Genomic DNA, 26,879 nt, shown 5'->3' with positions numbered 1-26,879 from the left:
TCCTGGCAGATTAAAACTGTGTGCACCGACCGATACTCGAACTCGCGACCTTTGCCTTTCGCGGGCAAGTGCTCTACCATCTGAGCTACCGAAGCACGACTCACGCCCGGTCCCACAGCTTTACTTCTGCCAGTATCTCGTCTCCTACCTTCCAAATTTTACAGAAGCTCTCCTGCGAACCTTGCAGAACTAGCACTCCTGAAAGAAAGGATACTGCGGAGACATAGCTTAGCCACAGCCTGGGGGATGTTTCCAGAATGAGAATTTCACTCTGCAGTGGAGTGTGCGCTGATATGAAACTTAGATGGTAGGGCACTTGCCCGCGAAAGGCGAAGGTCCCGAGTTCGAGTCTCGGTCGGTGCACACAGTTTTAATCTGCCAGGAAGTTTCATATCAGCGCACACTCCACTGCAGAGTGAACATCTCATTCTGGAAACATCTCCAGGCTGTGGCTAAGCCATGTCTCTGCAGTATCCTTTCTTTCAGGAGTGCTAGTTCTGCAAGGTTCGCAGGAGAGCTTCTGTAAAGTTTGGAAGGTAGGAGACGAGATACTGGCAGAAGTAAAGCTGTGGGACCGGGCGTGAGTCGTGCATTGGTAGCTCAGATGGTAGAGCACTTGCCCGCGAAAGGCAAAGGTCCCGAGTTCGAGTCTCGGTCGGTGCACACAGTTTTAATCTGCCAGGAAGTTTCATATCAGCGCACACTCCGCTGCAGAGTGAAATTCTCATTCTGGAAACATCCCCCAGGCTGTGGCTAAGCCATGTCTCTGCAGTATCCTTTCTTTCAGGAGTGCTAGTTCTGCAAGGTTCGCAGGAGAGCTTCTGTAAAGTTTGGAAGGTAGGAGACGAGATACTGGCAGAAGTAAAGCTGTGGGACCGGGCGTGAGTCGTGCATTGGTAGTTCAGATGGTAGAGCACTTGCCCGCGAAAGGCAAAGGTCCCGAGTTCGAGTCTCGGTCGGTGCACACAGTTTTAATCTGCCAGGAAGTTTCATATCAGCGCACACTCCACTGCAGAGTGAACATCTCATTCTGGAAACATCTCCAGGCTGTGGCTAAGCCATGTCTCTGCAGTATCCTTTCTTTCAGGAGTGCTAGTTCTGCAAGGTTCGCAGGAGAGCTTCTGTAAAGTTTGGAAGGTAGGAGACGAGATACTGGCAGAAGTAAAGCTGTGGGACCGGGCGTGAGTCGTGCATTGGTAGCTCAGATGGTAGAGCACTTGCCCGCGAAAGGCAAAGGTCCCGAGTTCGAGTCTCGGTCGGTGCACACAGTTTTAATCTGCCAGGAAGTTTCATATCAGCGCACACTCCGCTGCAGAGTGAAATTCTCATTCTGGAAACATCTCCAGGCTGTGGCTAAGCCATGTCTCTGAAGTATCCTTTCTTTCAGGAGTGCTAGTTCTGCAAGGTTCGCAGGAGAGCTTCTGTAAAGTTTGGAAGGTAGGAGACGAGATACTGGCAGAAGTAAAGCTGTGGGACCGGGCGTGAGTCGTGCATTGGTAGCTCAGATGGTAGAGCACTTGCCCGCGAAAGGCAAAGGTCCCGAGTTCGAGTCTCGGTCGGTGCACACAGTTTTAATCTGCCAGGAAGTTTCATATCAGCGCACACTCCGCTGCAGAGTGAAATTCTCATTCTGGAAACATCCCCCAGGCTGTGGCTAAGCCATGTCTCTGAAGTATCCTTTCTTTCAGGAGTGCTAGTTCTGCAAGGTTCGCAGGAGAGCTTCTGTAAAGTTTGGAAGGTAGGAGACGAGATACTGGCAGAAGTAAAGCTGTGGGACCGGGCGTGAGTCGTGCATTGGTAGCTCAGATGGTAGAGCACTTGCCCGCGAAAGGCAAAGGTCCCGAGTTCGAGTCTCGGTCGGTGCACACAGTTTTAATCTGCCAGGAAGTTTCATATCAGCGCACACTCCACTGCAGAGTGAACATCTCATTCTGGAAACATCTCCAGGCTGTGGCTAAGCCATGTCTCTGCAGTATCCTTTCTTTCAGGAGTGCTAGTTCTGCAAGGTTCGCAGGAGAGCTTCTGTAAAGTTTGGAAGGTAGGAGACGAGATACTGGCAGAAGTAAAGCTGTGGGACCGGGCGTGAGTCGTGCATTGGTAGCTCAGATGGTAGAGCACTTGCCCGCGAAAGGCAAAGGTCCCGAGTTCGAGTCTCGGTCGGTGCACACAGTTTTAATCTGCCAGGAAGTTTCATATCAGCGCACACTCCACTGCAGAGTGAACATCTCATTCTGGAAACATCTCCAGGCTGTGGCTAAGCCATGTCTCTGCAGTATCCTTTCTTTCAGGAGTGCTAGTTCTGCAAGGTTCGCAGGAGAGCTTCTGTAAAGTTTGGAAGGTAGGAGACGAGATACTGGCAGAAGTAAAGCTGTGGGACCGGGCGTGAGTCGTGCATTGGTAGCTCAGATGGTAGAGCACTTGCCCGCGAAAGGCAAAGGTCCCGAGTTCGAGTCTCGGTCGGTGCACACAGTTTTAATCTGCCAGGAAGTTTCATATCAGCGCACACTCCGCTGCAGAGTGAAATTCTCATTCTGGAAACATCCCCCAGGCTGTGGCTAAGCCATGTCTCTGCAGTATCCTTTCTTTCAGGAGTGCTAGTTCTGCAAGGTTCGCAGGAGAGCTTCTGTAAAGTTTGGAAGGTAGGAGACGAGATACTGGCAGAAGTAAAGCTGTGGGACCGGGCGTGAGTCGTGCATTGGTAGCTCAGATGGTAGAGCACTTGCCCGCGAAAGGCAAAGGTCCCGAGTTCGAGTCTCGGTCGGTGCACACAGTTTTAATCTGCCAGGAAGTTTCATATCAGCGCACACTCCGCTGCAGAGTGAGATTCTCATTCTGGATCTCATTTGCCCATCCACAGATTTTTTTATTCCATAGTCTAGTGCGAGACTATTCACCTGTCGAATTACAATGGCAGTGGGATGATCAGTTAGTATGACCGTTCCCAGACTGGTTGGGTGTAGCTCAGAACCTATATTTGTGACCGGCCAACTGCGTATTGGTCTTTCGCAGTGGAACCCCGACCACTACCGCTATCTGCTGTCATACCACGCCGCTTGTACTTTGACAGGCCAGAATTATTGCGTACACGTTTGAATGCCTATTGTTCTGTTGTAAAATTCTGATACATATCTAAATATATATATATATATATCAGAATTTATATATAAATGTATTTATCAGAAATTTGTATATATATAGGGCCCATATATGGAACATGTGTCTGAATATTTCACTTTTTAGCCAAAACTATTCATTTGAAGGAAAAGAGGTTAATATCTGTGCGTAATAATAATGAATGTGCAAATATGTTGGAGCAAAGAGGCGCAAACGTAAAAGCAGCTTTTCGCGCCCCCGTTTAGTGTCGAAAAGACGAAAGACGGCGCGGACCAACGAAGTGTTCCGATAAAATTCTCAACGAAGAAAACATAATCTAACAGAAGAGCAATGTGAAAATATTAGGGTGACAGATCGGAGAATAAAGAAGTCTAGAAAAAAAAAATAGGAAAAAGGTGAGGTAGCAATAAAAGTGATGAACAGAATACAGATGGATAAATAATCTTCGCTTAGGAAGTCAGGTCGCAGCTCAGTCATTGATACATCTTCAAATTATGGATACGTAAGGAGGCAAGGACGTCACTGCCTTAAAAATGAGGAATTTAATTACGATCCTACCAAAAATATAATGAACATCGGAGAATAGCAATCGAGAGATATACTATGTAAATATTGTAAGGCGAAAAAATTGAAAGGAGAAACACCAATTATATGTTGCTCAAATGGTAATATTCCATTGCCAAACTAAAATCACCTCCACCTGAATTCGTTGAATATATGAAAGGCGAAACACTGATATCGACTGACTTTTTGAAAAGAAAAAAAAGTCGCTATGACGCACGTTTCGAAATGACATCATTTGCAGGAACGGCAGTAACATAGAAGGAAGGATTTAATCCGGTGTTCGGAACCGAATGACAGGTGTATCGTAAAACTGGATCATTGTTACCATTTCCAAATGAGAAGCCGAAGTTTTTACAAGTTTACTTTATAGGAAACGGAAGTGATGTAGCGCTCTTTGAACACTACTGGGTTGCATCGAGATATAATCCTGGATCTACAACGTTTGCCACATAAAACTAATGGACTGGAATGAATGTTCAAAAATCAAAACTAAAAAATGGTCGCAGATAACTATAAAATAATAATTCGAGCTGATAAAAGCCCAACACGCGAGCAGGAAAGACCGTTTAACGCACCTCAGTGAAACGAAGTGGCCCTAGTAATTGTGAACAATGAATTTAATTATCGTGATAGTGATGTACAGCGAAGAAAACAAAATGAAAGAGTCTTTCACTACAATTTTTTTGTCCATATTACATTTATAAAGCTAATGACACAGAACTAAAATCCCGGCTATCTAGGGAGAAATGACCGTCGTAATGAAGTCAGAGGAAGCAAAGCTTGCACGCAAAGATTTAAGTATTCGTTTTTACCGTGCTATTCGTGAGTGGAACGGTAGAGAAATATTGTGAAGGTGGTTCGGTCAAGTCTCTACCAGGCACTTGTTTGTGAATTTCAGAGTAATCACGTAGACGTGGAAAACAGTTAAACAATTCTCCCAGATTTTCAGCATATTTTCAGCCGTGATTCCCCGATACTGCAGTCTGACTCGGAAATTCGAATGACAATGTTAGTTCCATTTAAGAGCTTCTGAGATAAACAAATTAATAAGTTAGAACGAGTAATGCTGCTGCAGTAATGCACACCGGCGTAATGAGATTCATTTTGTAGATATAACAAATGCAAGACAACGTGCTTTCCACCTGCATTCTCTGCAACTAAGAACCTAGGACAAGAACTTCGAATCCTACAGAAGAAGAAATTTATGTTGAAGGGACTGATACGAGTACGTGGCTGTTGCGAAGTCAGCGCGTCAGTAAATCAAACCAGACCGACTTACCTCATAGCTGTATACATTACGAAAGATTGCAGAGCAGTGCGTGGCGAAGTGAATTAATTTCTTATTGAAGCAAAACAGTTGAAAGGTGCCATGTACAGTAAGGAAACACACTGTCGAATACAAACATACATAGTCACGTGACTGTGTGTCCAAACCCAGGATACCTTTAAATGTAACGAAAAGCCAGCCGCAAACTATGGCAGAAACATATTCTAACGTTTCAGGTGGTTCTCTGAAGGATAGACAATCCCGTGCGGGGTGTTTACAGCTTGTCTGAAACACTGCACAATAACGATCACTAGTGTCGTTATTTAACAAGATCAAAAATAATACAATGAAATCGTTTTACCTTACTTTTAGTTGAAAGAGAGTCTGAATACCACCAGTGTTCGTGGATGTGTTAATCGCAACTGGATAACGCTACGTGCTTGGTCTCATTATTCCGAACTGATCACAAAGGAATGTTGGTTTTCATTAGTGTTTGAACACATAGGCAACGCAAGAATTTACCCTGAATATAAATGACTCAAAAGCAACAGAATCTGTAAGAAAGGAATCCGTGAAACGCACAGATTAAGACAGAATCATGCAGGGACCACGTCGCTCAGTTGCATGAAACAGTATTTTGAAATTGCAGACGTGCTTTATCCGTCTTAAAATTATCATCGGAGCTTCCTCGCAGTACAAAAAGCAGAGACCAGAATTGTTTCCTGTTGCGACCACTGTGGCCGAGCGGTTCTGGGCCCTTCAGTCCGGAACCGCGCTGCTGCTACGGTCGCAGGTTCAAACCCTGGCTCGGGCATGGATGTGTGTGATGTCCTGAGGTTAGTTAGGCTTAAGTAGTTCTAAGTCTAGGGGACTGATGACCTCAGATCTTAAGTCCCATAGTGCTTAGGGCCATTTGAACCATTTGTTGCGACCACGATCACTCAAAATTTTCGTGGCGAATAGCTGATTGGCTACCTCAGTGCAAAATCCTTGAACTCCGCTGGACATCCAGTCCGAAGCTACACAGAAGTAACTGCGATACACGGCTATGCAATGCAGGCTGTAAGAATTATTATAGTTTGTAAGGCCACAAAATACTGACGCGCGGTACACTGGCGCTCTTATGAAACAAGTCAGCGCGAATTCCTGACGCCTTTGACACGCTAGCCCTGTTACGTCTGGTGCTTAATAAACACAGTTCCGTAATAGCTTTGTGTTTTATTTTGTTGGACGTGGGCTTCTTTTCGTCCATCTACCCTCATTACTTGAAAGCACTCCCCATTTCTCTTAGGCCACGTCACAGGTAGCTTCCTGTGCTGAGAACTGGCTGCATACTCGCGTCCTGTCTGCCTCGGGGTACAGAACGTGTAGCTGATCGACACCTGCGAGGCAGACTAGCTAGCGCCCATACTCACGGAAATGTGTCGAGAAATGGCAGCGCTTTTACATAGCTTCCAAGCTTTCCGGTAACGTTTCTCTCTATCTTACCCTTCAAACAAAAGCCACAGAGAGCCGATGAAAAGCACACGGCGCGCTCTAATTGCATCCAAGTATTTCTTGTGATTTGTAAACAGACATCAATTAGCACGGAAAACGTCTACATGTACATCTACATTTATACTCCGAAAGCTGTCTTGCGGCATGCAGGGAGGAGGAGCGAAGGGGGGGGGGGGCAGATCGTGGTGCCCAATTGGTGCCTGGAAAGAACGACTCCCTACAGTCTCTCGTATGAGTTCTAATTTATACGATTTTCAGGTCATGGTAATTTTGCTAGATAAATTTAAGAGGAGACACGTTCTGCGATTCTTCATCGAACTACACTCTCGGGATTTCAACAGTAACCATGTCAGTGATGCATAACATCTCTCTTGCAGCAACCGCTATTGGAGGTTGTTGAGCATTCCCGAAACGATCTCAGGTATTGTTAGCGATCCCGTCACAGATCGTCCCACTCTCCCTTGAATCTTCTCCGTCTCTTCCGTTTAATGGGGGACGTGTGCAGCAGTGACCGAAGATTTTATTCTTCGATTTCTTTTTTGCACTCAGTAGTAAAATCTTTTTGTTGAATTCATACCTAAAATCGTTTGGGAAGTCATGAAAAAACTATGGCTCTGAGCACTATGGGACTTAACATCTGTGGTCATCAGTCCCCTAGAACTTAGAACTACTTAAACCTAACTAACCTAAGGACATCACACACATCCATGCCCGAGGCAGGATTCGAACCTGCGACCGTAGCAGTCCCGCGGTTCCGGACTGAGCGCCTAGAACCGCTAGACCACCGCGGCCGGCGAAAAAACTATGTTGTTCGATTTTTTTTCCTGCTACACAACTGCTTGTGGGATAATTCCTACACCCACAAGTAATGCATTCTTGAATGTGTAATGAATGCTGTCAAGGTTCCTGGCAAATGCTGACCAACTTAGGGAGTGGGTTCATGCCAAACCTCAAAATCCAAATCACTCTCTGAATGCAGTTATCAGGAAATGTTGCCCCAAGGCGATATTTTTATCATCTACAGTTGTAAAACTTGCAACTTATGATGTTGTAATTGAAGGTAGGTGCATTCACTCCTTAGCGTTAATTTATCATTGTCGTGTGTCTACTCAGGAGCCAGCAGAGCAAACAAGACAAAAGAAAAGAAGTCCTGCAATATTCTGAGAGGGTATAATTGAAGACATAGAAATTTGTCTTTCAATTCTTTTTGTGGGAAAGAATACTTTGTGACAACTATGAACCTTTTGCCGATGACATCTCTGACATAATGCCTTGATATTTTGCCCACACGTTTCTCGTGGTGCAACAAACAAATTTCTCGTGGTGTAACAAACAAATACACAGAGCTAATTTTTCAAATGCATTGTTTAAGCAAAGATATGTCGATGAAGTTGGTGAAATTTCTCTAAGGATTCCCACGAAAAAGATGTAAAATGCTATAATATCTTTTTTATCAAATATATTTAAAATTGTTTATGAAAAATTGTTTATATGGTTGTAGACATGACATAGTTTAATTTTGGTAGTGATTTATTCAATACGATATGAGAAACAAGAGACAGTGATAATTACAGAAAACTGATAATTTTATAATTTCTTCATCCCAATAAAAATTTTCAAAACTGAGTTTAAAGGTGCTTTGCACTCTATTGTCCACGAAATAAATATTTAACAGGCGAACTGTCTGATAACGTGAGTAAAAGCTTTTCATGCACATCCTCCCTTAATCCTCCTTCGTAAGCTCTCAAGCTAATGAACATACTTTCGACCGATCGAACAATTTGTAACGTGGCTGTGCCATTTTTTTATTTTTGTATGTCATCGATGTGCACGTCAGAGAGTCAGTAAGTTACGTTACTGTCAAACAGTCTTTGGTCTTGTCGTGGCATAGTCTTAGCCTCTGCGCAGCCTGATACGTTTTTATTTGAAGTATGGTAGGTGATGGCCGTATTTAGTAGTGCTGTGTGGACCTCTTATTGCATCTGTTGGATAAAGAAAGGACATCAAGGATGAATGTGAGATATACAATGGAAGGTGGAATGAATACAAATTTTGAATAATGTGGTTCTTTTTGAAGCGAAGAATTTTCAGGTAAGACAGCAACACTGCGTACCTAATTTTTTGGAATGGTTATTGTCAACTAGTTAAGTTGCTCAGAGATGAGAGAAAGACCACCTCACTTCCATGAGTCACGTAGTAACATATTAACTGATTAATCTGTTTGGCATTTTATATAAATTCTCTGTTAACATTGTACCCTTTCTAATCACTGTTCACTTTGTTAAGTATAGTCTTGTTCAGAACTATGTTATGTGTGAAGGTCACTCGAAGTTGTACTCTGCGTTTTTCGAGTACGTAATTTATTCCAAAATACTTGTCTTGGAGTCTCATTTCATAGGAATAGTTATTCTCACGATTACATTGTTTATCATTACGCATTACCACATGCAACAATTTGAATATGTATCTAGAAATAGTAATTTAGCGTAGCCGCTACCGGTCTCCTGTTTGCTGTTGTGCTTTCGAGAAATCTGGAACAACATTCTCAAGACGGGAATTTTGATTAGGGCCAGATAATTGTTTTACTTCTGTTGCGCATTTAATACAAAGACAAGCTGCATTCAGATCAGTTACAGTCCAATTCAAATTAGGTTATGTTTAGTCAAAGGTTAGCATACGGGTGTAAATTGGACTACAGTTCGTGAATACGCAGTTTTGGTACTACACAGACTTTTAAAGAGGGGAGGTATAATTGGGCTAAATTTCAAACAGAAAAAAATATAGTGGGGAGGTTACGAAGTGTTTTGTGAGCCACTTCTTTTTCGATGAATTACATTTACTTAATCTTTTTCCAACTAAACCACCTGCCATTTGCTTTTACTACAGTTAGTGCAATGTCGTCATGCCACTTTAGGGAAAGAAAACGACACCCACCCAGTTCCCACGTCACTAGGGGAGCACATCATCTTCAACCTCAATTGGCTGTCCGTGTAACAGAACAACTACACGGTTAAACGCACCCAGTCGACTCGTAGGCGCGACTTGCGTCTACCTCCGCGTCCGGTGTCTGGTTACCTGTGTCGTGAGAGTCGGGATAGCCGCGCGTGGTAGCCGCGCGGTCAGGGGGCCCCTTACCACGGCTCGGGCGACTCCCCCCGTAGCACGTTAAGAGTCCTCGCTCGGGCATAGGTGTGTCCTCAGCGTAAGGTAGTTACGTAGTGTCTAAGCCTGACCGATGACCTCAGTAGTTTGGTCAGGGGGCCCCTTACCACGGCTCGGGCGACTCCCCCCGTAGCACGTTAAGGGTCCTCGCTCGGGCATAGGTGTGTCCTCAGCGTAAGGTAGTTACGTAGTGTCTAAGCCTGACCGATGACCTCAGTAGTTTGGTGCCATAGGAACTTACCACAAGTTTCCTAGAGTAGGGATTTCGGGTATTCTGTAACAACGTTCTGTAAGTAACATATGAAGTTTACATGGAACATATTCTCTCCTTGTATAGAATTCCAGTCCTCATCAAAACTAAATTTTCATCTATTTTAATTATGTAAATAATTTCTCTACCTCATCTGTTCCGGCGTAAAGTTAAGCGCCAGCACGTCGGTCAGGACCGTCACAGCAGACAGGGCTGTTAAGAAGACGTCAGCCAATAGTAGGCTGACCGACCCCTCTCTAGGACGACAAAGAGACAGCAGCGGCCTCTAGGCGAAGAGGACATAAGCGCCGCTCCGCCTGGCCGCTTGCCAGTTCGCCGTCTTCCACAGTGGCATCAAGAATAGGCACTTGAGTAGCAGCAACTTAGAAACTGTATTACTTCACTTGTATTACGAATTGTACTTACTGAAGGGCTTTTTGGTTTGTCTGTCGTCCTTTGTTCGCGACACGTCTGCATATCATAATGTCAACTGTTGTAACCATATCCTTTTGTAATAAAATTTAGTAATACGACTTGCTTGAATTATTGTCTGGCGATCCGAGAAAGCAGGTATCCTAGGCACTGCAGATTTGACGACTAGGGAGGACACATCGTTATACTGAAAGACGCGTCCTGTGATAAAAATCAATGGCTACTCCCACAAGTAGTGGCAGTTAAGCACTGAAACCTCTAAGGTATGCAAGAGTAGAATTCGTATTCCCAATAAAATTATTTCGGAAAGCTATCTGACTAGTAATGTTTATTAGAAACAGTCTCACACACGCTCTTCTTCAAACTGCGTGACTAAGGGATCGGTTTTCATAGCTAATATTTAGGTATTACACAGTGAGTACTGATTCGTAAAGACAGTGATCAAACTGAACAAATATTAGCTTTCTACCTGTGACGTAGTGGGGAGATCTCCTCAGTTTTCAAATCGTTGATTTTAAATGCCACGAATTTTTAAATAATCTATATGAACACACAAACCATGAACAAATACTTTGTGTTGTCACAGTAATGTGCGAGATCTTTTAGCACAATAATTAACGAACAGCAAATGGCGAAACAGTAGGTGTAGATCTATCTCATCTGCAATTGGAACCTTAAAGCGTGCAAAGGAAAACTACTTAGTACTAATGTGTTCTGATTGCCAGTCACTATGTGATTGCCAGTGCACCGGACTATTCAAGGATCGTAAGGCGAAAACAATATATAAAACCAGATAGCTACCAGGCAACGTGACTCAATATTATGCATTAATAATAAAGAAATAGACTGAGAAGCAGCTATATTGTTACTGAACCAAACAAATTATTCACATGGGTTTTCAAAGTAACAGAGTAAAGAGTAAAATTTAATAGTAAATAGTAATGAGGACACCATGTACCCAGTTCACCTTTTTGAAGAAAGCAAATACTATCCAGTAATTAACCAGGGGAATACAACTTTAGATTTACTACACGTACTACACGAAAAAGGTGAAAAAAATCTGCACTATAATCATATTCCATTCAATGAAATAGGAGTAACTCACAAGTTTCCATTTCACTACGCTCCCTAATCGCGGAAAAATCACTACCGACATCGTTGAAATAACCTAACCACTTTATTTAAATTTCACCACAGCAAGTAACTAAAATGGCCTGACCCAATTCCTAATTCACCGTAGTATGTCCACACCGGCATTGATATTCAATATTTCCATGTACAGAAAAGTATTTATTCTACAGAATCGTCGAGAATATTATGTAAATGTTGTAACCGAACGCCCTGAACAATCCTTGTCGCTTGATGTTATCATACTCACGCATTATCACTTTTACTCCTGTGTGGTGTTTGTTCTTAACAATGAAATTGAGTCATTTTTTGCAGTTCTTCTGTCGTTATCAAATCTACAGAGTATCGGTAGTGGCGGTTGTGGACTGCGAAGAAGGACAAGAAATAAACACCGACACCAGCGACTTTGTAGATCAGATGACAAAGGAAGAACAGAAAAACGTGATTCTTTCTCATTATTAACGACAAATGCTCTTGGGAAGTAAACGCTTTGATCCGCCACTATAAGAATATTAAGGTACGGGACGAGGATTGTTAAAAATGTTCGGATATCACATTTGCGTAATATTCTTACTGTATGCTTCGGTAGAATCAATGTTTTTATGACTTTAGATGCATTGCCTCAGAAGAATAGCGGATAATGTGGCTAACTGCCGTAATGAATATTTTTGCATACAGCTTATTCTTCCTCCGTTGTAACTAATGATTGCTAATATCATCACAGCCAAACAATCTAAAGACGGCAGATCTTCTTTCGCAATTTCAGAGTGACGAGAACTGCAAAGAATGACGACTACAAGAATCTTCCTCTGTGAAACTCTTGGATGTGACAAGACATCTTAAACAGTTGTGAAGGCTAGAGGTTCAGTAAGTGAAGCAGCTGTAACAGTCCTGATATGTTACAAACATTGTAATGTTATTGTCATTCACAGCACCTTAAGTGCTCTAATACGCAACTGATGTCACGCAACTGACGTCACGCAACTGACATCACACAAATCTACTGATCGATGCCTGCGACCAGGGGAAATTTTCACATGTAGGTTGCACGCAGCACTACAGATCGTTCAACCGCTTTACCTGATGTGAAACCAACGGGGCACTTTACGCCCTCATTGACCATTAGGGAATGGTTTACACCGCAAATGACCGATGACCGTAGAAGTCTGGTCCCTTTAATCCCACCACTACACCGCAAATCCTCTTAGATTCTATTTATTAATTAAACGAGACGTCAAATAGGAATTTACAAAGAGGTGAGAAGTCTCTCCTCAGTGAACTCATTAAGATGTACTTATTAAAACAATTTTATTACAACATTTGTGAAATAAGAAAAAATATTAACAGCTGAATCACTTCATGCGTTATCGGGCTGTCACAAACAGTGTCCCAGAAAGTGATGCGCGGCTGCAGTTGGTTGTGCGCTGCAAGACATTATTTACTCATTGTGCATGAAAAGTTTATTTGTAACGTACGTAAATATCTTGCGTGTGAACTGCAGAACGTTCATCGTTGTGGCTCACGACTTTGTGGACGGGGTTTCGTTGTATCCACCAAGGCTAGTATCGGGAATAAATTAACTGCCATACCTTGCAAAATTTCAACTACGTCACCTAATAGCTTGCCTAATACTGCACATCCGAGTCTCGCATAGTAGCAACTCATTTCTGACAACTGTACCCAATCAAGAACCGAAGACTCTTGTATCAGTGCACTGGATCTAACTACCTGAAGTGAAGATGACTGGTCAGCACAATTCCACCAGTCAATGATATTTTCCAATGTGCTGTGATCCAACTGGAACCCCTACACTGACTACAGTCTCAGTACAACTGAGTTCAGTACCGTAGCCATAGCGAGAGCACTTGCAAAAGCTGGTTTATCTTTAGCTTTCTGTTTTAAACTGTAGTATAGACATTTTGTCTAATGAGAAGTCGTGTTTTAGAAAGTTTGCTTTAGTCTGGGGAAATGATGACTCAGAGTATGTGACGTATGCTACTTAACTGTCACTAGCACTTGTTTTGTATATAGCTGTCTTTTAGCATATTCATCAAATTTTTGAATGGTTTAGTCGCAGGTTTGCGATGAGGGCTTACAAAAAGAAGTACGACAGAGCGACGCAATCTGAACAGACATTGTAACTGATGCTTCGTTACAGTTCTTTCATTTCATTTTCCAGTGACACAATTATTGCTAGCGCACTAACAATGGAACCTCTTGAAACCGAGGTCGCAAGTTCAATCTTTAGTAAGGCTTATTTGAAAGGTTGTGTTCACAGTTATGAGAGGAAAAATATTAGCCGCTAATGACTCACCATGTGCATCAAGAGGGGGACAGAAAATTAGTGATTGAGAGGTGCAGAAATTAGCATTCCGTGGGGCGAATGTATTACATTTCACAAAATGATCGTTATCGAAATTCAAGAAACGTTCGAAACAAACCATTAATTTAGCACCATGAACACCGAATGAAGATTGGCGTGCCATAGTGATCACAATGGCACGCACCATCAAGATCGAAGGCCAGCTCCTTGGGACTTACAGACCGTGCGGGGCATTAAGCTAGGTATGCACTCTTAAAGAATGCATATAGAATCATACTGGTATAACAGCTTGCTGAGAAGTGTTGGGATGTGACAAAGCTGTGAAAACTGAAAACCGCATTTCGAGCCAATGATCGAGCTACTTCGTTGATGAACAAGAAACTGTGATTGATGTCTCGCTTGTTCGTTTTGATTTTTATGTATATTTTCTTTGTACGTGGTTTTTCACGTTATTTGACTTTTATTTTGATTATATATGACGGTAGTATCTGTTCCCGAAAGAACACATACCGTGGATGACCATGCAGCTTTGCTAGAAATGAAATCATAATTAAATAGACACCCTAGCTGCAAACAGGCGTTGATGTACTTCATTGGGGACATGTTGAAAATGTGTGCCCCGACCGGGACTCGAACCCGGGAACTCCTGCTTACATGGCAGACGCTCTATCCATCTGAGCCACCGAGGGCACAGACGATAGTGCGTCTGCAGGGACATATCCCTTGCACGCTCCCCGTGAGATCTACATTCCCAACATGTCCCCTAGCGAAGGGTGCGGTGCATAAATCCCCTGGACCAGATGGGTTGACACTCGAATTTTATCGCGCATTTGCGGATTTAATGATGTCCCAGTTGGTATTGATGTATAATGAGTTACTGAGCCCTGACACGGACGTTCCGTCGCAGTTCATGGCGGGGCTGCTCATACCAATACCGAAATCGACAGCGAGTGAAAGCGTCCATCAATTTAGACCTCTCACGATGCTCGATACTGACTATAAGATCTTTGCGCGAATGTTGGCGGCAAGGCTCAAGACTGTAATATCCAAGACAATACCACCAGACCAGGCTTGTCTAGGGGTTCGGAGCAACATACATTCTATCCTCGGCGAATACCGTGACGTAATTTCCCTGACGGAAGCTTGTCGCATGCGAGCGGCGTTCGTATCGGTGGATTTTGATCGTGCCTTTGACAGGATCGACAATGATTTCCTTGACTCGACCATGCGATGCATGGCGATACCACAGGATTTTATTACAGTCCTCATACGCCTCCTTCGCGGCGCTTCTTCGACGGTGAGAGTCAATGGCAGGGAGGTAGGAACGATTCCTGTTTGGAACTCAGTTAGGCAAGGATATCCCTTGTCGATGATACTGTTTACAATAGCGCTCGAACCATTGATGCAGACTCTTAGACGGACTCTAACAGGCGTCCGACTCCGTGCGAGCTCCTTCACGTGTCGTGCATATGCCGACGACTTGATGATACTCGTCCGGTCGGAGAACGAAGTAAGTCAGGTGGTTACCCTTCTTACTACGTACGGAGTAGCTGCGGGAAGCAGGGTCCACGTGAATAAAACCAAGATCATGCACATCGGTCGAGGGCTGGACGCTCTGCACAGTCAGTTTACGACGGTGGACATCTTGCGATGATTAGGTGTATTGTTCACCCGATTGCTACGGCAATCAGCGGCGGCGAGCTATCGACGTCTCCTCCAGAATGTCCGACTGCACATACGCAACAATTCACTCCGAACGCACGACCTGCTCCAAAGGGTGGACTACACTAATGTTCACCTGGCCTCGCGACTGCTGCACCTGGCACAGGTACTGCAAATGCCACATGGTATTGCCGACAGATTAATGGCGGCCTTTGGATACTATGTCAGCCAAGGAATGTTGTTTAACATCAAATACGAGACTTTAACTATCCCACACCATTCTGGAGGCCTTAACCTCACGGATGTGCGGAACAAGGCTCTAGCTTTATACCTGCGAGCGACGCTACGCACTTGGAACCAACGGCAACACGCCATCACGTCGGCCATCCTGGATGTGCTTCTTCCGACGTCCTTTGAACCACCGGTGGCGGTCGGCACAATCTCGCCCTCTTTTTCTCACGTCGCGCGATTTTTTGTCGATTTTAGTTATGTTCAGTTACAGATACCTTCCACAAGGATCCCCACTACCCGTGAGATATATCGATACTTGCGGCGTCATCATGGCAGCAATGTTGTCGAACTTAAATACCCAACACGAAACTGGCGACAGATTTGGCGAGCTGTCTATATACCTCTCCTCACCACAGCAGCGCGATCGTCATGGTATACACTAATCAACCGCAAGACAATCGCCAACGATTGTACGACATTCGCATGGTAGATTCCCCGCTCTGCCTTATATGTGGCATGCAGGACACCGACGAACATTCTCTGCAGTGCAGTAAGGCAAAGGATGTCTGGCGGCTGGCGCAACGCATCGTGGCCCTCCTCCGACGCACCGACGAATCCACGATCACGACGGACGCTTTATTTTTCCCTGACGCTGTCTTTTTTCCCCTCACAAAAAACATCGGCAATACGATGAATTGGAGGACACGCATCGCACTACGTGCTCTCGCGGAACTAGATATCGGGCACGGACTATTGGCATTATCTACTAAAACAACACGAAATCATCCGACGCCACTCTAAATATAAAACGCATTTTGCGAACTTTCTAGGCAGCATGTTTCATAACCCCCCGAAGCGGTGGGGAGTCTCAGGTTTACGTTGTTTCGAGGATAGGATGTACTCCCAGTGAAGTGACGAGGATGTCACTTCAGCCCTATATTTCTTTCCCTTTTTATATATGATTTTTCTTTTGGGACATTAAAATTAAATGAATAAATAAAATATTATTGTTACTAACACAGAAATTACAATGCACAATGTTTCATTCCTGCTGCCTCTCCCTTATCATGTCAGGAGACGGGGACACCGTGGCCAGGCCTCCAAGTGCGACCCTGCGACCCCTGCCCACTCTGCCCCCTGACAGTCATTCCAAAAAAAAAAAAAAAAATAAAAAAAAAATAAAAAAAAATAAAAAAAAAATGGATACAGCGTCTGCCATGTAAGCAGGAGATCCCGGGTTCGAGTCCCGGTCGGGGCACACATTTTCAACATGTCCCCAATGAAGTATATCAACGCCTGTTTGCATCTAGGGTGTCTATTTAATTATCATTTCATTTATTTTGATTCATAACATTATCATTACTTTTTCTGCTTTGCATATGGAAATAATAGTTTTGTAGTTAATAAATTACGTTTATTTCTCAGATTCTGTTAACCACCAATCTGTACTAACTTACCCCAGGGATATACCTACTTGCCTGACAGATACGATGAGTTCGTACAGTTGCGCCATGATAGTATACTTTTTTATTAATCCAGAATAACATTTTAGTTGATATTTTCGTCATTAATTAGCAGCCAAGGAGTAACATTGGCATCTGCAGCAGTGACGCAAGCAGTAAGTATAACAGGGAAACACGGAAAAACAAAGATCAAAACTATGCCACCGAGACCCGGGCCCCCGTAACGCCACACGGAAGGGAAGCGTTTTATTTAACACTTCAAGAATGGCATAACTTTGATACTGCTGGCACAGAACTTGGCAGGAAACTATGGGTTGAACTGAACAGAGCTCGCAATGGGCACGGACGATGCCCACACTCTCTTTACAGTGGAGTGCTACAGAGTCTCTAGTTCCTGACTGTGGGGCTGCGAATCAAACAGTCAAGCACATTACAGATGAATGCTTTTGTGTTCCTACCAGGAAAATTGGAGCGACCTCCTGAAAAGCTAATAATACGGCTCTGATATAGATTAGGAACCTAGATATTGACACATAGTTTTATATATAGTTTTGTATTTTCATATTCCTATTATATATGGTATTAGTAATATTATATGCATGTAATTTTAAACAGCATGTGAGCCATACGGATAAATAAATAAGAATGGTATAGAAAATTTGTAGGATAAATAATGTGCACAAAAATATCCGTTTAGTGTTGCGGTGAAGGAGGCTTTCAACAAACTAACAAATTCTAGGAGTGACTCTACATAAATTGTGTATAAAACATGAGTTTCGGCACAGAATCATATATGAGAAGTTCAATAGTCAGCTACCAGTTTCATCTTGCTGCAGTTGGTACTTCCTCTTGACTCTCTTCAGGGTGTGTGAATTCATTCGTGAAAACTTTGAATTATAGAATGTTTTTCCTTTCGTTGTTCTTGATAGTCATGTTCTGACATGTATTGTCTTCAGGGAGTTTCGTTACATTTTTTGTAAAATATGTTGTACGAAACCTTTCTTCGGATGTCTGGTTTAAGCCTGATAGCTGTAGCTCGTGCATTTTATTTTCTTGGTATTGCTCAACTGAAAAATCATTAATGTTCAAGCACGGATTGCACGGATTGGCCAACGTTTATGCTCTTTATTGCTTGATAACACCTCATCTCCAGATTAGTTGTAAAAGTATATTTCATTATACACTGAAGTGCCAGAGTATCTTGTGTAGGCATGCTTATTCAGATACAGAGATACGAAAACGGGCAGAATACAGCGCCGCGCTCAGCGATGGCTATATAAGACAAGTGTCTGGCGTAGTTGTTAGATCGGTGACTGCTGCTACAATGGCAGGTTATCAAGATGTAAGTGAGTATGAACTTGGTGTTATAGTCGGCACACGAGCGATGGGACACACCATCTCCCAGGTAGGAAGGAAGTGGGGATTTTCCCGTACGACCATTTCACGACTGTACCGTGAATATCAGGAATCCGGTAAAACATCAAATCTCCGACATCGCTGCTGCTGGAAAAAGATCCTTCAAAAACGAAATCAACGATGATTGAAGAGGATGGTTCAACGTGACAGAAGTGAACCCTTACGCAGATTGCTGCAGAATTCAATGCTGTCCATAAAAAAGAGTCAGCGTATGAACCATTCAACGAAACATCATTGATGTCGGGTTTCGGATCCGGAGGCCCACTTTTGTACCCTTTATGACTGCGCGACACAAAGCTTTACGCCTCGACTGGGCCCGTCAACACCGATATTGAACTGTTGATGTCTGGTCGGACGAGTCTCGTTTCAGTTTCAATAGACGGATGGACATGTACGGGTATGGAGACAGGCTCGTGATTCCGTGGACTCAGCATGTCAGTAGGGGACTGTTCAAGCTGGTGGATGCTCTCTAATGTGCAGTTGGAATGATATGGGACGCCTGATACGTCTAGATACGATTCTGATAGGTGTCACGTATGTAGGCATCTTGTCTGATCACTCCATCCATTCCTGCATTACGACGGGTTTGGACAATTCCAGCGGGACAATGCGACATCCAAAACGTCCATAATTGATACACAGTAGCTCCATAAACACTCTACTGAGTGTAAATACTTTCGCTGGCCACCAGTCTCCCCGGATATTAACATTATTGAACATATTCGGGATGCCTGGCAACGTGCGGCTCTGAAGAGGTATCCATCCCCTCGTACTGCTACGTATGTATGGACAGCCCTGCTGGATTCATTGAGTCAGTTCTCTCCAGCTCCACTTCAGAAATTAGTCGAGTCCATGCCAAATCGTGCTGCGGCACTTCTGCGTGCTCCCGGGGTTCTACACGATATTAGGCAGGTGTATCAGTTTCTTTGGCTATTCAGTGTATTTTTTCAAAAAAGAATCATTTTTACATACGTTTCCCGAAATTAACAGTGGTGTATGTTCTGCAGTTACGTTCCTCCGTCTTATTGTGCAAATTGCTTTTATTCTTGTAGTTTTTAATTAAACACGTTTTTTCACACATGTTCCCATTCTGTTTCACATGGCATAGCGTTTCTTTTAGTATAACACGAAACTTAGGAATATTGTGTCTCCACACATATCGAAAAACACTAACAGAAAATTGCACCATCTTCAAGGATTTTGTTCAGTGTCATCAGGTTATATATGCATATTGAGGGGATGTAGAGGCCTATCTGTGCACTCTCTGTCTCGGCACTGCAGTCTGAGTTTAATGGCGGATCAGTGTTTGCAACATTCATTTGAGGGTGCAACGATGCCCCACTGTCGATAATTTGGAAATTTGTCTTAAGTTCCTATGGGACTAAACTGCTGAGGTCATTTGTCCATAGTCTTTACCACTACTTAATCTAACTTAAAGTACCTTACGCTAAGGACAACACACACGCACCCATGCCCGAGGCAGGACTCGAACCTCCGACGGGGGGCAGCCGTGCGAACCGTAGCAAGATGATTGAGACAGCGCGGATACCCCTCGCGGCCCTCACTATCGAGTACGTACTTCTGTCGAACAGTTTCAGCCACTTCTAGGGGTCGCATATCGGACCAGCGGTAAGCTGGATGTACGTAACGATACATTGCTGTACATGTTGGCCCAGTGTATCGGTTATGAGCCTCTGCGTTCAGCAGTGGTCTGTGGGTCATACCCACACCTGTAGGCCACGTTCTGGACATCCGCGAAGTGCAGACACACATCAAGGTAGACACACTGTCGAACAGCGGAAGCCGACGTTATCCAGGGCGGAAGCCGTGCACACAATGCATCTTCTATTTTGCCAGGAACCATCTGCTTGCGACATAATTATGATCATGTGTGCTTCTCACCAAGCTACTACTAACATCAGAACACCGCTGAGCGTGTCTACTCTGGCATCGTAGTAGAATTTAGTGGAGAGTGGAATGGCCCCCAATTATGTTCAGTGATGGGTTGACGAGAGCACGTTCTATGTGTATGTGTATGTGTATGTGTATGTGGTACAATTGGTGGGATGTCTATTCGAGAGTACATTCGCTCTACATACACAGACCCCATAGCATTCTTCATAGTGTGTGGGGTTGGTCTGAGGAAGGGGGCGGGTGGAGGGGGTGTATCATTTACAGTTGACGGTCACATTAGGAGTAGCTGCAGAGTTAACTAGTCAGTGCGACAGGAAGGTGATGTGCTTTTTCAGCAGGACAATGGACGTCCACATACGGTTGCAGCGACACATCGTGCACTTCCTTGTGTACAAATGGTTCAAATGACTCTGAGCACTATGCGACTTAACTTCTGAGGGCATCAGTCGCCTAGAACTTAGAACTAATTAAACCTAACTAACCTAAGGACAGCACAGACATCCATGCCCGAGGCAGGATTCGAACGTGTGACGGTAGCGGTCACTCGGTTCCAGACTGTAGCGCCTAGAACCGCACGGCCACTCCGGCCGGCCCTTGTGTACAATTGCTGTGGCTAGTGAGATGACGAGAGATCTCTCCAGCTAAACAGCAGGAACGTACTTTTTGTCCAGGTCCTGCAAGAACCACTGCCGAATTGCAGTAAAAGGCGCAAGGTGCTTGGAACAGTCTGTCTCAGGATGCGATTCGGAACCTTTATGAACGGTTGTATGAGAGAATGCGCGCCTATGTTGTCGTTAGAGAGGGGTACACGGTGTCTTGCCGTGTCCTTTGGGCACCCTTTACTGTGTGTTTCGCGTCGTCTGAATTTCTTATGATATACTTCTAGAATGTTGAACTACCAGACACCAAACTTTTCCAATGAAATGATCTTGGTACTTGAGGACGTTGTATTTTTTCCGGCGGTGTTATGTTACGTTTCGGCTGTTGCCACTCGTTTATAGTATCATTTTGTCTAGAGTGGTGCTAATTGTGAAATTTTGGCGGGAGACTGTGAGGTGGAGGAGCTGGGGGAAGACATGTGTGTCTGTTGTGTGTGTGTGTGTGTGTGTGTGTGTGTGTGTGTGTGTTTCCACTGAGACAGCGTCTGTGTATAACGCACTTCGTATAGCAAACAGTGATGTGACTTTCACCCTTTGCATTATCGATTTGTTTTATTGGGAAGTTCTCCTCTGCTGTGACATTTTGATACAGACTATTTTTTCTCTGGAGACTTTCAAATCAGGTTATAGGAGAAGGACAGTGTATTCCAGGACACTTCGAGGGAACTAGTTTTTTGAGGACATACGTCGTCGTTGAGGGAACAATATAGTGTAAGCGACTTTTTTCGAATTTTCAAGTTTCGGTCAGTTGGCATACCTGACTCAGTGCACCTGCTGTTGTCCCAAGAACGACGAATTTTCAAATCTTTGCATGAAAATGAAGTTGAAAGAATACCACACAACTCACAGAAGGTAAAATAAACTCGTTTATTCCTAGTTACGACAGAGAATGAATTATCGCGTGAACCGGAGCGTCGAAAGCTCCCCGAGGTTGTTCACGGACAATGGTGTTCTCTACAGTGTGGATGCAACACCAAAAGACTGTAGCGAAATACTCGTACAACAAGACCTGCCATAGGTGTCCATTCTCCCAACATAAGACTTGACTCAAGGACTGCTTTCCAATACAGAGATACGTAACAAGCAATAAAAATGTCATGGTTGTTATTATTATTAATTATAATGATTATGTCCTTCGAGAAGGGTTCCGTCAGTACAATTTAACACAAACTGTTAGATGGCGCAGCGGTTAGCACATTGAACTCGTGATCGGGAGGACGACGGTTCAAACACTCGTTTAGCCACCCTGATTTAGGTTTCCCGTGATATCACATTTCTTCAAAATACTTTACTGTTAATATGTGTTTTTTTAATGGGTGGTCATTATGTGTGACTGTTGGTCATAGTGTTTTAACTGATGCCAACTGTCACTGGGTGTTTTTCGCTCCTTTTTGTGGAGTTTGGTGCGTGAAGTAATTTTTGCATTCTTTGTCTGTCATGTATGTGAGTGAGTTCTTGAGTGCGTTTGGGGATGCTCTGAACAAAAGGGAGAAATGAGTGAAGGAAATTGGATTTTCTTTTTTTAGTTTACATGTAGGACGTGTCAGTAAGGGGTGATTGAGTGCATTTAACAATATGTCACACAAGTGGAGACATAACAAAACATAATCGCGAACCATATTTATGATTTGGAATGTAAAACACGATTTTACCTGGAATTCCCCATGTTCTGCCTAGGACAAATAGCCAGATACTTCCACACGAGGCTGCAATGGGCTGATTTGACGAGTCTAGTGAAGCAGGGGATACAACCCGTCAGCTTTCACCAATGACGTCAGATTTTTGCCAGAGTGCATTTATTACACAGGTGGAAGAGCTGACAAGAATGTTCGGAAACAAAGGAATACGAGAGACGAAAAATATAGTTGACATACATATAAAGGCCAGTTGTATTTTCACGTTAGGGATATCGCGTGTTTGTAGCGTACTATTTCTCTGGAAAATGAAAGGGAAAAAACGGATGGAAAATATTGGTAGCATAGAATACATCACGTCACATATGTATGAGTTGTATCTCGAACCTCATTCTAACTGTATTGCTTAAGTACTGTACGGGATACAAGTTTGGCGTACGTCGATTTCTTCGTTTTCACTAGCATTAGTATCCCGTTGTTGAGTTTAACTATGTATCCCCTGCTTCACTAAACCCTAAATGAAGCACGGGATACAAATTTTACATGTGTTGTTTATTTCGCCTCCGCTATCACTAAAAGTCTGCTCTTACATAGATATTAGTACTGCCGATGGCAGACCGAGCTAGGTACAAAATATTTGTATACCATACTTCCGTTGACTTCTATATATTGTAACCTCCTCACAATAAATTAATATGAATAATATTCACATTTAGTGTAACCTCCCAACAGAAAAGTTCCGTAACCTCCCGACAGTAAAAATATAATTATTTATAGCATTCAGCGTAACCTCCCATACATAAATTCCGTAACCTTGGAACAATAAAATGTGACGAATCTCCCAATAAAAAAATATGACTCGTAGATAACCTTTCAATAATTGACTGTGAATTTAAACGGGTAAATTTTGGACGTCAGCAGTGCTGCGTCATGGCCCTGAAAGATCATACTGAATAAACTGAAAATTCTTACCTCAATGAAGTCGCAGGATAACGCATATATATCTGCTCTTATAATAAATTTTCCTGTCACAGCCCAGTGCAACGATGGCCGATAGACTTGTCATGTATAAAAGGAAACAACTGATTTTTCTTTACAATAATCGGGATGAGCATGGGTTGGAGAAATTAGTAAATTCTTTAATTTGAGATGAATCATTGTCAAAAGTTATTTTTTTTTAAAAAGGATTATTATTAAGAGATTTTTTTAAAACATTTGCATGGGACTTGATATAACAATACTAAATATGCGCGAGGATGCTTTTACCTTGTACTACAACACTCAGGCCCCGCCATCGCTCCCCACGACCGGCACAGCCAACTCCACACACACGACTCTCGCTAGCAACTACTAAAACTGCTACACAGTTCCTACTGCATACAACACTGCTCTTTGGTCTGAGATTCTCTTATAGCTTACATATCGCAGCAATCCATCGAAATTACATCTGCTCGAGTGCGCTAGTAACGAATTCCTTAATCATGGACCTCTTACAATATGTACACTGCTAACGAAAACGTGGAAATGGACGTACGTTAGATTTGCAAACTGTACCTCAGTTGAACTACACGAAGAGGCAATAAGACGACACATATACAGTTTGTGTCCCGTACTTCACTCTAAGGTACAGTCTTTTTTTCGCCTTCGATGCTAATACTATCCCATTCCTTACTTGAGCTATATAGATATGCACAACAGTTGTATCCTGATCTCCAGTTGATATACATTGGTAGATCTCATCAATGTTACATATGTCGTTCTTTTCGAATACGTAGTGTCAGTGTAATGGTCAAGTGAAGGACGGGATACAAATTTCAGTTGTGTCGGCCGTTTCGCCTCCAATATTGCTAGTACAGATTCGAAAAAATCGTACTGATACTAGTGCTGGGAAACGAAAGAAGAACGACAGCTGACAAATTTTTATTACGTACTGGAGTACACGAAAACATATGTATTGGTGTAATACAACAATGAAATACGTCAAAATAGTCAAATGCAGTAAAAGAAGAAAATGGAAAAGTTAACTCACCAGACGGGAACTTCCTAAAATAATCAAAGCTCGCCTGGAAAGACATCAACAAAAATCACATACCCACATTCACAACAAACACAACTTTACGAAAACACCTACACACACACACACACACACACACACCAACACACATGCACGAGCGCTCACGCGCGTACACGCACAGGCACACACATTCACCCCCACCCACATCCTAATGGAAAATTAGCTAACATATTTCGGACGGTACATGTGCCCAACATGTTTAATAAAACATTTAAACGGGCAATATGTTCGCGGAATACTATGTCTCGACGAATACTCGTCTAGGTGACTCTGAAGTGTAGAAATCTGGAGTTTCCCTTCCCCTACAAGAGACTTCACAGATGACCAATAACCCTTTATGCTATTTGTGCAAGCCCCTGTGGATAATGATCTAAAATCAATATTGTGATTTACTAAGAGGTGCTGATAACCGCTTTCCCCTAAATCCCTATATGAAGAAAACCCGTCTGAAATTACAATGGAACCCTCTGCAGCGTTATCTTCAATTAAGCTGACCAAACTTCCTTCCTTCGATTGGGCACTACTTTGAACACTACACCGTCACACTGCTGACCTGAAACTACTGCCCCCCAAACTCATAATACCACCGGACCGGATGTTCCCCATGTTGTACTTCCTTTTGCCAAAACGTGATTCGTCAGTTTCGACCATAACACCCGGCCCCTCCAACGGCCCCCAATATTTCATGTACTCCCCACACACTTCCCTACAAAAAGAATACCAATCCACAACTGTACGCCTACTCACACGACATTCACGCACACACAGCCACACAGGATATTACAAACATAAACAGTAAGTGATTTTCACAATGTCTCTCAAGGCGAGCTTAGATTTTTCGAACCACGTCCTTCTTCTAATGGATCGCCCCAACCTATCTCTGCTACAGCCCCATACGAATAAGTCGTGAGTTCGGCGACGAGATACACTTGTGAGGTGCATATGTTCGCCGCACTCACGACATCAAGCATGATCAGCAATGAGACCACACATTTGAAAACAACAAATCGTAGCCAACATATCTTCGCCCATAGCCTCTCGTAAATCATCAAGGTTCATCGCAACAGATAAACCCATACCTACAAACGAAAATGAGATACTAAAAATTGTTCTAAGATAAGAAACTAATAGCCCAAATTACCTCAGTATCACTACGAATGAAATTAAGTATCGAATGAATTAGAAACAACCAATTAATTTAATAAATGCACACGAAGAATATTTTCAGCAATATGAGGCGATCTCCTTTAAAACTACATTCAATTATTTTAATGTACAATGATAGCACTTATCCGGAACACAGAACTGTTTTATTATCTATGGCTCGAAGTGAAGATATTACTATTTATGGGTAATGTATGACGTCATTGGTCAAAGCCGGCGGGTTGTATCCCCTGCTTCACTAGACCCGATTTGACATACGTTATTGTATTGTACATATACTGCTACTCTTTTTAGAATCCTGAAAAAACATTAATGAAGTAGGTACGTATTTTTTTCTCTGTAATTTTCTTCTCTGTTAACATTGATTATATTCAATTGTAACGACTTCTTGTGTACAGATGACTATAACGTATTATGCAAATTCAGTATTGGTATCTATTGTGTAACGTTATTTCCAAGTAAGTACGTAATTTCGCTGTAATGTTAGGATCTGTGGAAAATTAATATCTGTGAATAATATTGCGAAGAGACAGTTGAGGAGCGATGGTGAGTTACGCGGAGTGGCATCTGTGTGTTGAGATGAATACCACGAGTAAAAGTCGCTGTCCTTAATAGAGGCAATATGCTGTGCATTGTCTGATTGGGCATGCTGAGAACTCGGCAATTTCCAAGAATGATTGGCTATCGAAGTTGGAGGGGTGCAAACGATACATATCGAACGTGCGATAGTAAATCGATTACGGAAGTCTCGTGGCGCGCGTTAAGATCAATTATTTATGATCGTCTTTTTTATCAGTTTTCCGTTGTTTCTTCAGTGCGTGTACACTGCATTCCCGCCGTAATAATTTGTGATTTGAGTGGGAAACCCAAACGGTTTCTGTTGATAGCAAGTGTCTGCTGCTTCTCACGTCTCTTCTGCGGATTG

At 43.1% G+C, this 26,879-nt stretch overlaps 8 non-coding genes across 8 annotated transcripts; 7 read left to right on the top strand and 1 right to left on the bottom strand.

The window, feature by feature from the left end:
* Positions 1-589: 589 nt before the first annotated feature.
* On the top strand, positions 590-663 carry Trnas-cga (transfer RNA serine (anticodon CGA)). Its single transcript has one exon. It is a non-coding gene; the product is annotated as a tRNA-Ser (tRNA).
* A 527-nt stretch (positions 664-1,190) lies between these two features.
* Positions 1,191-1,264, top strand: Trnas-cga (transfer RNA serine (anticodon CGA)). The gene has a single exon. It is a non-coding gene; the product is annotated as a tRNA-Ser (tRNA).
* Positions 1,265-1,490: 226 nt separating this feature from the next.
* On the top strand, positions 1,491-1,564 carry Trnas-cga (transfer RNA serine (anticodon CGA)). The gene has a single exon. It is a non-coding gene; the product is annotated as a tRNA-Ser (tRNA).
* A 227-nt stretch (positions 1,565-1,791) lies between these two features.
* Trnas-cga (transfer RNA serine (anticodon CGA)) lies at positions 1,792-1,865 on the top strand. Its single transcript has one exon. It is a non-coding gene; the product is annotated as a tRNA-Ser (tRNA).
* A 226-nt stretch (positions 1,866-2,091) lies between these two features.
* On the top strand, positions 2,092-2,165 carry Trnas-cga (transfer RNA serine (anticodon CGA)). Its single transcript has one exon. It is a non-coding gene; the product is annotated as a tRNA-Ser (tRNA).
* Positions 2,166-2,391: 226 nt separating this feature from the next.
* Positions 2,392-2,465, top strand: Trnas-cga (transfer RNA serine (anticodon CGA)). Its single transcript has one exon. It is a non-coding gene; the product is annotated as a tRNA-Ser (tRNA).
* Positions 2,466-2,692: 227 nt separating this feature from the next.
* Positions 2,693-2,766, top strand: Trnas-cga (transfer RNA serine (anticodon CGA)). The gene has a single exon. It is a non-coding gene; the product is annotated as a tRNA-Ser (tRNA).
* Positions 2,767-14,352: 11,586 nt separating this feature from the next.
* Positions 14,353-14,427, bottom strand: Trnat-ugu (transfer RNA threonine (anticodon UGU)). Its single transcript has one exon. It is a non-coding gene; the product is annotated as a tRNA-Thr (tRNA).
* Between the last annotated feature and the right edge of the window lie 12,452 nt (positions 14,428-26,879).

The sequence above is a fragment of the Schistocerca nitens genome, chromosome 2 (genome assembly GCF_023898315.1).
Source record: "Schistocerca nitens isolate TAMUIC-IGC-003100 chromosome 2, iqSchNite1.1, whole genome shotgun sequence".
NCBI lineage: Eukaryota > Metazoa > Arthropoda > Insecta > Orthoptera > Acrididae > Schistocerca > Schistocerca nitens.
The sequence above is the reverse complement of the archived record's forward strand: the minus strand, read 5'-3'. Positions and strand labels throughout refer to the sequence as shown.